This window comes from Manacus vitellinus, unplaced genomic scaffold, assembly GCF_001715985.3.
Source record: "Manacus vitellinus isolate BGI_N305 unplaced genomic scaffold, ASM171598v3 scaffold_8_pilon, whole genome shotgun sequence".
In the NCBI taxonomy this organism is placed as follows: Eukaryota; Metazoa; Chordata; class Aves; order Passeriformes; family Pipridae; genus Manacus; species Manacus vitellinus.
Genome location: NW_021940864.1, coordinates 10,897,818 through 10,905,276, shown reverse-complemented (window position 1 = coordinate 10,905,276; position 7,459 = coordinate 10,897,818). Strand labels below are relative to the sequence as shown.

Here is a 7,459-nt window from a genome sequence, read left to right as displayed (position 1 = left end):
CTCCATGTTCAAGGAAAGCCAAATGAACGTGCATCCAGTTTTGTACTTTAGGCACAGGGATACTCTTCAGTAGCATCACTGTAGGAAAAGTAAGCAGACATGAAAACTGTTTGCTTCAAGTCCTTTAATTCCTGCCATATGTCCCCCAGATGACTGGATTGAAAAATTCAGCATTAGTTGTTTGCTTTTTTTAATGGTGTTCTCTGGTATGGTGTGCCATTTCACTGTTGCACATTCCTGACCTTTTCCAGCCTGGCAGTGGACTAACAGGCTTATGGGCAGGACACTGAAAAGGCTAAAAGGGTGTGTGAAGGGGTTGGTTTGGCTTTTTAGGTCCTCGTTTCACACTTCTCACTCTAGGCAGACTCTTAGTGGTTTTCAGGGTTGCCAAATGGGAGGTCTCTCTTCTGCCCTAGTGACTCATGGACTGACTGGATTGCAGGTCATGTCATATTTTCTTAATTGTACCATGGATAAGTGTTTGTTCAAGCCCAAATCTGTCATGACTGTAAATTTTATTGACAGTTCTAAGATTGCAAATTTGCTGGTTATGTGTGCGGTAGTCTTTCCTCTGATCCCAAGTATGCCAGACTGCGTTATGTTTACCTATATTATAAAAACACCTTGATTGCTTTGAAAGGTTGGTTTGTAAAGGTGTTAAGAAATTAAATGTACTTGTTCAGGGTGGGTGTCATTTAAACTTGAGCATGAGAGTTTTGTTCCATCAGTTTCTTGCATGCTTTACTGTGTTTAAGAAAGGCTGCTGCTGACAGTTTCTTGGCCTGGAGATAAAAGGTGCTGCTTACCCAGGTTTGATACTCTGATGGAAAATTGTCTCCACGATGTATAACACTGCTGGGATTATTTCTAGCCATTACCATTGGTCTCATTTTACAACCATTCACATTATGTAATTTGATGCTCATTTAATTTCATGAGAGGATGCTGCAGACTTACTTACGACTCGGCAGGGCAACCTGCACACTTTGACCACCTCTGTTATCCTTGCCAAAGGAGGAAGAGCATGTTTCTTACAGAACATGTTATAACATTTTTAATACCTTTATATCCAGGTTTCCCAGATTGCTGCAGACAGGAGGGCAACTTGCCCGGAGTGTAGATTATACTGGAATGGCAGGGGAAATTTAGTTTTTTTGTTCTTGAACTGCTTATTAGACTTTTGTTGTAAGGTTATCGGGAGGTATTAATGGACTTTTTCTTTTGTTGCAGATGGAATTTTATGACTCGCTGTATTTTGAATAGGACAAGGAGATGTGTCTGATAAGGTAAGAGAGAGGGTAAGATAAACATGTTCCTATACAAAATCGTCTCACTGGTTTGATTTTGGGTTGAAGACAACCATTTCTTTCCCTGACAGAACCCTGCAAATAATTGAGATGTTTATTTTTCAGTTACATCTGTCTCTGACTCTCCAAGCAGAGACCACCTCTGTTCTATACAGCTTCTGACCCAGTCCTTTCTCCTGGTGAACTGATGTACAAATTTAGAAGACAAAAACATACGCCCTTTCAGGCATAGGGCTTAGCAAGATAGATCGTACTTGTGCTACTGTTTGAGAGCTTTTTTTTTAAAGTAACAGATGAGATAGAAAAGTTTTTGTTCAGTTTTGAGATATTGCCTCCCCCACCCCCTATCCCAGATATTTGAAAGGTAAAAAGATTTCAAACTGTTTTAACTTCAACACTTTAAACCTTGTTTTTCTTGTAGTATTTTCAAATTTGGACTGTTTTTATTAGGACGAGTCTATATGAGTAGAAAACCTCTAGATTTGAGTATTTGTTGTCACTAGTGTGGTGAAGGAAGCTGCGAGTTTGCTGATTCTTTTTAAATTTATTTATTTGTTTTTATTAATAGCATTTTTTAACGGCAATGTTTGTATAGATACTTTCTTTCCTTTCAATTTCTGCTTCAGAGGCTTCCACTGGTAGAGAGTGGATGTCTTCAGAACTCTTAGATGTTGGGATAACCATATTCAAACAACAAACAGCCAAACAAAGAAGTAGTATTATACAGGGATTGTCACTGTCTTTCAGTATACGATCCACACTGTAGCTATCCAGATCTATCACTTGTGTGTTTCATTTTTGTGTCCCCTTTCTTACTGAGCTCTGTGCCATTTACAGGCCTCAAAAATCCCTATTGTTCTTTTTGGCTCTTGGTTGGAAAATGTAGTGGAAACAGTTAAATGCATCATTGTATGAGGACCAGGACTAAAAGACTTTTTCCTTGGATTCAGAGATTTAGCTGTTGTAGATGCTCTTGAGGTTTTTTGGTTTATGGGTTTTGGTTTTGTTTGGGTTTTTTTCCATTTATGTTTTGTTTGCTAAGTAGAGTTAGCCTTTGGAGGGTAGCTGCCCGAGCAAGAACTCAAAACTTTGAATGACTCTTGGCATTGTGTGCGGTATGCAAGAATCAAAGGCTTGTTTACTTCTTAGGTTTTTTTGCAAGTATTAAGCATTTTGTCCATTTAAACAACCCCTCTTTCATGCCATTGTTGGATCTTGTTATGAATATTTTATATAAAAGCTCTACACTAAGGTGGTCTTGTATGCACATAGTTGGTAAAATGCAGCTCTCCAGGTGAGAGGCCTTGCAGTCTGCAGCTCTGTTACACAAAGCACCTTCAATGCATACCTCATTTGTTATGTAAACGAGCTGCTTCACTTGCACGTGTTCCAACCGGTCCTCCTATGCTCCAAGAATGGGTAATTAAAGTTGCTTTCAGGACTTAGAGTATTTTCAGCCACTTAGAGTATCTTCAGCCCGACCTGCACTGGCACCTCTCCGCAGGTATGCAGGCTGTTCAGCTGCCATCCCATTGCATGCCTGCCACCGGCACTGATGCAGCTGGAGGCTGAGGGATGCCCGCTGTGCCTTTGCCACTGGGGTGCTTTTGTCAAAAAGCAGCATGGCCAGAATGGGATAGGTAGAAGTGCTTATGTTCTGGCTGGTTTGTTCAGATACAGTTGACCAAGAGGTGTGTTTGTCCAGTGTCAGTGCAATGTGGGGGACTTTGGTGTGCGTGTGGGATAACAATTTACTCATTCAGCTGCTAGTATTTTCTGAAGATGTTATCCTCCTGTATTATATGTATATTATATAGTGTATGTTGTTCAGTACTGTTCTCTTCTGTGAAATGGATGTTGATAAATCCGCGTTATACTGTTATACTCTCTTTCCCAGGGCAAGCTCACTCTTCCTTTTCGTGTAAAACAGGCACTGAGGAGGCTCTGTTTCTAGCAAGTTCTGCAGCTTGAGGCAGTGAGGCCTCTCACCACTGCTTTATTGCCTGCCCCAGGCACGTGCAAATTGTAAGCCAGATCCCAGCAATCGCAGAACTGGCTTTAAAATGAGATACTGTGAGGAAGAAGTAGCACTTCCCACTGGCTCTCATCTTTCACCTATAGAAGAAAATATTCTGTCTGCATTTTGTGTAATGCCTTCTCAGGATAAAATATAATCCTGAGCTGGGAATGTGTGTCTTGTTCGCCTCTCTTTGAGAGAGCTTTGTTTATCCTTTCCCCAGCAGCCTGGGCTAGGGAAATGCAGCTGTCCCATGCTTGTCCTCCTGTGTTATAAGAAGTGGCTGTCCTGGTCATGTTCCTTTTCAAGGCCACAGTTGTCAGGTGTCCCTCTTTCTTTCAGCTATCCCTGGCTACTGTGGATGGCATCAGCGTTACTTATTTATTTCTTATTTTTTTTTAACCTTCTGCTTCCTTTCTGCGTTCTCTCACCGCATTTACATTTAGGTTTTCATCCTTCCAGGCAGGCATCTGAATCCTACCCCAAATGTGCCCTTGAATCCTGTCAGTATCTCCTGTCCATGTTTTTTGTTGGTTGCTTACATTTTTCATGGGTATTTCCTGACCCATTCCCTGCTGTTTTTTCTTCTGGAGGAGTCCTTCTGAAGCATTCCCGTGTTTCTTGCTGCCGTTCCAATTAAAGGGGTTGCTATGTTTTGGTCCCATTTAAAGCAATGATAGATGGTCCAGTCTGTACAAAGAATAATCTTGGTTTAATCCTAGCCATGATGACTTCCTTGTAATGGTTGGCTTTTGGCATCTGTCCTATTGATTATGTGATGAGGTAGAATTAAAAAAAATGAATAATAGCTCTTTTAGTATGCCTGAAGCCTAGTGATGAAATTATGAGACTTGGCAAGCTTGCAGCAATGTTGATAGGTGCCAGACCTCTCACCCAATATTTTCTTTTCCTTCCCCCATATTTCCCTATGCCTTTATCTTACTTCTTTCCAAGGAACTTGGAGCCCTTGTGAACTGCAAGTCAGGTTTCACGTGAGGTGTGCCTGATAGCTCGGATCATAAATATAAAATTGTTCTGTAAGGCCTAATCTATTTTCAGAGGTATGTTTATAAGGTAAAAATTACTTTGATCGCTGAAACAGCATTGTGTCATTTTTGAAAGGAAATGACAAGGAAGTAACTTATCAGGCCTATTTTCACCCGCCGTTAGCTTAGACCTGACAAATTGCAGCTCCAAAGACTTGTGCCTTAGCAGTTCCAAATTAGGTTGCCAATTAATATTGATTATCTGAAAAGCAGTAGGTTGATGTATATTCTATTATTAATAGCTGTTAATGCACTTTATAATACCAATCTGTTTTGCAGACATTTTCTGGTTGTTCTTTTTTAATGAGTCTTGGCAGTGAAAACCATGTTTTTACACATGCAGAACCACAGTAACTTGTTGAAGTGTTTGTGTGTGGGGGGTTTTGTAGGGTTTATGTTTTTTTTTCATTTTGGGTGTGTTTGTGTTCTTGTTTACTGTGACACTTAATTTTGATGAGACCAAATAGAGGCAAAGTCCAGTAATTATTTCTGTCTAAACTGGTACATTGTGGTTTCTTCTTGTGTTAGTGTGTATCAGTGCAAAACTCTTGCATCACTACTAGATGAGTTTTAATAACTTCCTTTGACATTGCCTAAGAGTATTTTTGTCTCCACAGAAGCCATCTTAGGAAAACTTTCAAAATAAGAAAGACAATTTGAATAAAACAGTAAGAGGTAATTTGAGTTCCTTTTCTTGTGTTATTTAGCTGTTATGTCGCAATATGTGGAAAGTACCTGGAAAGCACAGGGAGAAGAATGGGAAATATCTCATGCATAAGGAAAAGCCTCTAACAGTGTGTGGGGGTAGACTATATACATAAATGTAGACATCAAGGTAAATGCTTTTTCCTCTTTTTTACTTCCAGAAAATTTGAATATTTGCACAATCTGATGTTACAAGTTGTAAATGCATAGCACTTCTAAAAGAATAAATTACTTCAGTGCCTGAATGTGTAGATAACTGTCAGCTTCAAAGGATCAAGTGACTTGGAAGGAATGTCTGGAGAACTTGGTATAGGCAGGTATCAGGAAGAATATAGAAAGCAGGGGAATATATTCAGTTAATATAACAGAGTCCTAGATGTAAGTTTATGTATAAATTAAGACTAATTATGTTACAAAAAGCGAATTTCTGTGGTTCTGCTTTTAGCATAAAAGTGGAATATTCACTTCCCTCTCCCCATCTCTGTCATACTGTGTTTCCCAATCTGCTTGTTGTAAGAATTGTTCTACTTCTGTAAAAATTGAGTTGGAAAATTAACCTATTTAATACTTTTCAAACTACCCTTAGAAAAAAGGCTACCTTTGGCTTTCGAATATCCTTGTTGTGAGGTGGCTGGTTCTGTAAGATGTAAGTAACTCTGAACTCTTGACTAAGCAATTAAGAGAAACTGAAATCAGTACTGTAAAATGTGCCTTAAATCTATGGGGCTGAGATTGAAAGAGTTATTGTTCTTGAGAAGTGAACTGATCTGGAGTTTCCCTTGAGCACGTAAAGCACAAAGATAAGGTGTAATTTAGGTTTGCAGTCTCTGGGTTGCCTGTCTCCTGTCTTGCACTGCACCCAGTGAGGCAATGCAGGGTGCTAAACCTGGCCAGAATTACTTGCTTAGACTTCTCCTTAGGGTTATTTTTGTGACCCAAGTGTTCTGGGCTTCAGCAGATACACAAGCACAAGGGGATTGTCAGGGCAGACCATGGGGGTTGCAACTGCCCCTGTGGGGTTAGTGCCCACCAGAGCAGGTCTGTGGGGTGATGTGAGCATCACTACTGCTGCTCGTCACTGAGCCCACCACCACGCTCCCTTCATCCTTCCCTGATGCTGGTGGTGTGACTGGAGCTCCTAGACATGGTGTGGAGAGCAGGTGACCCTCTCCCTCGTGAGCACAAGGTACCAGCTCTGTGGCTGTGGACCGGCTGCCAATTTCAGTGCTTGAAAATAGCACTGGCAGCCAAGAAACTTCCAACTGCAGCTCTGCTAATGACTGGTGTTGTGGTTTTGGGCAACTCCCTTGGTTGTCTTTGAGTCAGCTCCCCTTTCAGTAAAAAGGGGATGATACTTACTGTTGAGATGATTAATTGTTATGCTTTAGATGTCAAGGTCCTGCCATGTATTCTAACCATTGTTATAGAGAACCTTCTCTGCTTTTATTAAGAAACCCTGACTCCAAGAACAGGACAGATTGCAGGGACTTTTTTCTTTTGAGGTTTTTTTTTTCCTCCCTCTGGTAACTTATGAAACAGATCACATTGACTTTAGGTACCAAAGTGCCAACTACCACTACCAATCTTTTGAATCTTGGCTCCTTCTCCTCCCCTTTTCCTTCCTCTTTGCATCTCCCCCTTGACTGTCCACCCTTCATATTAAACCTTTCCTAAATTAAAGACAGGATGCTGGATAAAGTTAAAAGGAAACTTTTAGTTGAGGTTGATGTTGAAATCCTAGCAATAAGGCTAAGGGTTTAAGGGTTTGCTAATGATGTAGCGAGATATAGAAATGTTCTGCTTTTTTCTCAGAAACCCATTCTGTGTGGAGGTTGTGCAGTTTCCAGGCTCAGACTTGGCTGCCAACTTGAGATGTGTCAGTAACTTGCTGGTTTTTAAAAAATAAAATTAAAAAGTCTAAAAATAATATTGGGGGGAGCCCCATGAGTGAAAGATTGCAAAATTCACATATGAGATTAAATTTAACTTAAAACCCCCTAGATATTTAAATTAAAGGAAAATATTAGTTAAGGTACCCAGACAGAGCTCTGAAAACAGCAGAAACTTGTTTGCTGTTAAATCTCCCACAAAAAATGTGCTCTCTCGGTTTATGAGTGACCTCCAGCTGCAGGTGGTAATTTCCTGCTCCAGGTGAAAGAGAGAGAAGATGTGTTTAAGGAGCAGAGAGCTTTCCCTAGTCCACCCATGTGGGTGGTGGGGTTGTAAGGGGCAGGCAGCTGTTGGTACTTGTGCTGGTTTAAAAGTTAACCAGCAGGGGGAATGAACTCAACTCAAAGGAGAGATTATAAGTCAGAATAACAATTTATTAAAATAATACAGTAAGTACAATAATACAAACAAACAATTGGTCTCAACCCACAAAA

General features: G+C 40.4%; 1 protein-coding gene across 2 annotated transcripts in view; it reads left to right on the top strand.

The window, feature by feature from the left end:
• Positions 1-1,196: 1,196 nt before the first annotated feature.
• The window catches only part of TRERF1 (transcriptional regulating factor 1), a 72,022-nt gene continuing 65,759 nt past the window's right edge, over positions 1,197-7,459 (top strand). For both annotated transcript variants that reach the window (XM_018085306.2, XM_018085304.2), the window contains exon 1: positions 1,197-1,286. The gene's annotated coding sequence lies outside the window, so the exon portion shown is untranslated. The remainder of the gene's footprint in view (positions 1,287-7,459) is intronic.